Source organism: Vulpes lagopus, chromosome 2 (assembly GCF_018345385.1).
Source record: "Vulpes lagopus strain Blue_001 chromosome 2, ASM1834538v1, whole genome shotgun sequence".
NCBI lineage: Eukaryota > Metazoa > Chordata > Mammalia > Carnivora > Canidae > Vulpes > Vulpes lagopus.
The window spans coordinates 61,384,108-61,388,969 of record NC_054825.1 but is presented as its reverse complement, the minus strand read 5'-3'; positions in this window follow the sequence as shown (position 1 = coordinate 61,388,969).

Below are 4,862 nucleotides of genomic sequence, written 5' to 3'. Positions count from 1 at the left end.
GAAGTTGGCCAAACTGCCAGAATTGCCAAACTCTGGGTCATCCAAGAGACTTATAATGAGCTGGGGCTGGACAAAATGTAATTGGTCTCTAACCAGGATTTTTCACCTAGAGGACACCAAGCATTATTTGCATCCATTTACACTTTAGGTTTCTTGGTAATTTTTTTAAAAAAAATCTACTGCTGGAAAAGAAAAATTGTTTAAAGCAATCTATTTATTCTAAGTCTTTCATCTTAACCATGGACACTGGTGCTTCCACACAGGAAAGGTTTGCTCAAGGTCACCCTAAGGACCAGGATGGGCAGGGTTCACCACTTTAACAAGAGCTCCAAAAATCCCAGTGGCTTACTTAGCTCAGCAAAGGTGTATTTCTTTCTCACACTACACATATGTCTTTCTGACACATCTCTTCATAATCCTTCAGAGACTCAGACTGACAGAGGCTCCATCTTAGTATATGCTTATATGATTTTTTAAAAAGATTTATTTATTTATTTATGATAGACAGAGAGAGAGAGAGAGAGGCAGAGCACAGGCAGAGGTAGAAGCAGGCTCCATACCAGGAGCCCGAACGTGGGACTCGATCCCTGGACCCCAGGATCGTGCCCCGGGCCAAAGGCAGGCGCTAAACTGCTGAGCCACCCAGGGATCCCCCAGGATATGCTTATATGATTAACAAAAGGAAAGATGTCATCAGGCACTAGCAAGTTGATGCTTCTACACACAAATGATGTATGTCTCTTCTACTTACATTTCATTGCCCAAGGAAGTCACAGGCCACATCTGATTTTAAGAGGGAGAAGGGTGGAGGGAGAGGAAATCTCAGGCAGACTCTGCACTGAGTGTGGAGCCTGATGTGGGGCTCAATCCCTCTCTAAGAGGATAGAGAAATGCTTTCCTGGATTCCAGCCAAAAGGAAGAGAGCAGCAATGTTTGTGAACAGCATTAAGGACAACCAGAGTCACCATGGCTAGTTAAGTACTGAGTCAAAACTACAACACTGTTTATGAGTTTTTCCACTTCCCTATTCTTCAAGGCCTAGATCAAGTTCTACCTTTTACACAAAGATATCTCCTACTATGCTGGCCCACTTTGCTCTCTCCCTTTACTCTGCTTTTATGATTGCTTAAACTCTATCTGGATACATTGGTGACTGTCTTCCACCAAAACCCAATATCTTCCCTCATTTGAGATTAGGGAATATTTATGGGGTAAACATATTTGTGCCCTGAACACACATATACATGTAATTTTTAAGAAATCTCTCCATTGATCCTGGATCCTACAGTCTCCAAAAATGGTGCTAGAAAGAGAAAGGTCCTTCTCTCTAGACTCACTAGAATACAAGTCAGGGAGCATTTAAGTTATGAAGACATAATCCCAACCTTAAGAGGGGACAGTACAAATAGAGCCATGAAACACATTTTGATTCCATGAAGCAATGTTTTGGTAGACTGGATATTATTTACTGTGCTTTGCTTTGCTTTGTTCTATAATCAGCATTCCTTCCCATTCCATTCCTATGATCTCCCCTGATATCACAGGGGCTGGTACCTAGAACTACTATGTGCAGATTTCCTTGCCTGTAGAGGGATGGATATGATTTACATTGTGCCAGGGAGATGCTTTCACATGAGAATTGAAAGGAGTAAAGGAGGCAGTAGCCATTTCCTTCTTCTTCCAGCACTAACATCAAATACATAGGCTTTGCACAAGCAAGTTTTTCAACAGCCTCTGCCTTCCCCTGCTATCCATTCATCTCAGGATGTTAAGAAGCAGTAAAGCCAGCAGCAATTTCCTGCAGCTTTCTGCCTCTAAGGTGACAGCACTCTGATTCTGGACCATAGGAGTATGGCAAAATTAACACTTATGGCTGATCCTCTGAATTTCACTCCTCCAGGCTTCCCATATGAATACTTGCATAAAATTATATAAATTCCTGTTTTCCTAGCTGAACTCCAACTGAAACAAAAACTTATCTTTTTTAATCATTTAATTCTGATTATAAAGTAATACATGAATTGTAAGAAATAAATTTAAAGCAACAACAATTCTCCACTCAGATAACACCCCCACAGATGTATTAATACATTTTTATTCTATTCTTTTTCCTGTACAACACTGTTTTGGTCCTAATTAATGAAGATTTCAATATACATGTGATTCCAACATCCCAGCCTTTCATTCCTAGAACTCCTCTCCACAAATGACCTTCTCCTTCACTTTACCTCAGCCACTCACTCCTTTGGCTATGTCTATAATGGCCCTGTCCTTACCAATAATTGCACCTCTATTCAACTTTCATGCATCTCACTCCCTGACCACCATATACCTTTCTGGCTCACACACTCTGGTACCCAGACTTTATCAACCTAGGACCTCTGATAAGATCCCCCAATTAATTGGTCCTGCCAACTTATTCTCCCTCACCCACTGATAGCTTCTCTTCCTCTTTACCTAGCATATTTCGTGGTAAATAATTATAATAAATTCACTCCCTTGTATGCCTCATCTGCCTGACCTCTCTCTTACTTCATTACATTGGGTGTGCCAAAATCACAACACTCATTAAATCCAACTTGCTGCCTATGCTATGCCTTTGTCCTGTGCAGCTGAATATGACTGAAGAAAAACTTACAATCTATAACTGGTTTCACTTCAAATCCATAAGAATGAACCTCAAATAGGCTCCTAATGTTGTCCAACAGTCATACTTTATTTTCCTGGTCACTCATAAACCTAGGTTATTATTTCATATATCCTCCTCTCTTCTCAGCCTCTAAACTCTATACCCCTAATCATCATTCTCAACCAATGACCTTGGTTCCTTCTTGAGGATTAAGAAAATCCTCAGTATTTTATCTACCCATCTACAGTATCTGTACTCATACATAGTGTATGTAAGGCATAGTGCCTTCCTGAAGTTCCAAAGTTCAACTATTTATAATCCTATCTTCAAAGCCTATGTTCCCATTTATCCACTAGATGCTATCCCCTCAAGCCCAGTCACAGATATCATTCTAGCAATTCTCAACATTCTCTCACATTGATTTTCCCACTTCAGTAGATCTTTTCTATCAGAAATGTGTTTCATTTCTCCCATATTTAAAAATAAAACCATCTTTTAAACCTATTTCCCTTGACATCTATTTGATTATCTTCCCTCCTTTGTAGCAAAACTTCCTAAAAGCGTTGTCTAGGTTTGCTTTCACAGATTCCTCTTCCTATTTTCAGTTAAACCTACTCAAATAGGATGTTATCCTGTGTAACCCCAATTAAACTTGTCTGGTTAAGATTACAAATGACCTCCATGATCCTCATTCCAATGCAATCTCAGTCTTCTTCACTATGACACTTTCAAAACACCACACTTTCTAGACTTCTTCCTGCCTCATAAGTGCCTCCTCTGTTTCCTTGTAGGTTCCTCCTCTTATCTCAGTCCTCTCACTTTTGTAGTGACACAGAACTCTTCCTTAGCTATCCATGCTCTTTGGGGACTTCTTTATTCAGTCTGATGGGTTTAAATACCTCTGTCTCCTAACTTCCTTAACAGGCTATCCTACACATCTCTTCAGAATACCAGACTCACACACCTAAATGCCTACTCAACGTGTCCATTTGATGTCTACTTGATATCTTAAACTCAAAAAGTTCAAAATTCAATTCCTATTGTCCCTCCAGAAACAACAGTGGACAACCAGTGGAGTTGTCCACTGGTAGTCTTCACTGTTTCAAACAATGACAGCACTAATCTAGCTGCTCAGGCAAAACATGTTGGCATTATACTTGATTTATTTCTTTCTTTATCTCATACCCTACATCCAAAACTATCTTCAACAGTTGTAAACACCTCAAAATACGTCCATAATCCATCCACTTCTTATTATCTCCATTGCTACCTCCTAGTCCAAGTCATCTTCATCTTTTAGCTGGATTGCTATGAAACCTAATTGGTCTCCCTGCTTCCACCCTTGGCTCCCTAACATCTACTCTTAAAGCAACAACCGAACTGGTCCCTTATAAACCTAAGTCAGATAATCTCAGTCCTCTGCTCAAAATTTTCCATCCCACTCAGACTAAACCCAAAGTTTTATAAAACCTCACATTTTTTTGGCTTCCTTGTTCATCTCTAACCTTATATCCTACTGCTTGTCTCTTCACTCACTCTGTTCTAGCTAGTGTGGTTCCTTACTATTGCTAAAATGGGCTCCTTCCTTGAAGCCTTTGTGCTGACTATTCCCTCCGCTTGAAGGACTTTCCTGAAGATACCCATATGGCTACTTCCCTGACCTCTCATGAATGGTGCCCTTCAATGAGGTCTCCCTTAACCAACCATATTTAAAATTACAATCCTCCCTCCCCTTGCTACCCTAACCCCTGTTGGCTCTGCTTTCAAACTACATCCAGAATCTGGTTGATTTCCCCCTTTTCAATCTCCTATTTCACGCCTTTTTTCCCTTACCCTTGCCTCATAATGTTTATCATCTTTTTTTAAAATAGATTTTATTTATTTATTCATGAGAGACACAGAGAGAGAGAGGCAGAGACACAGGCAGAGGGAGAAGCAGGCTCCATGCAGGGAGCCCGACATGGGACTCGATCCTGGGTCTCCAGGATCACACGCTGGGCTGAAGGTAGTGCCAAACCACTGAGCCATTCAGGCTGCCCTACTTATCATCTTCTAACTTATTATGTACTTTATTTATTGCTTACATTTATTATTTATAACCTTAATTCCTGTACTAGAATACATGCATAATAAGACCAGGAATTTTTTGTTCACTGATATATCTCAAGTGCCTAAAATACTAGCTGGTACATATTAGATGTTTAACAAATATTTGTTGAACAACTTCATATAT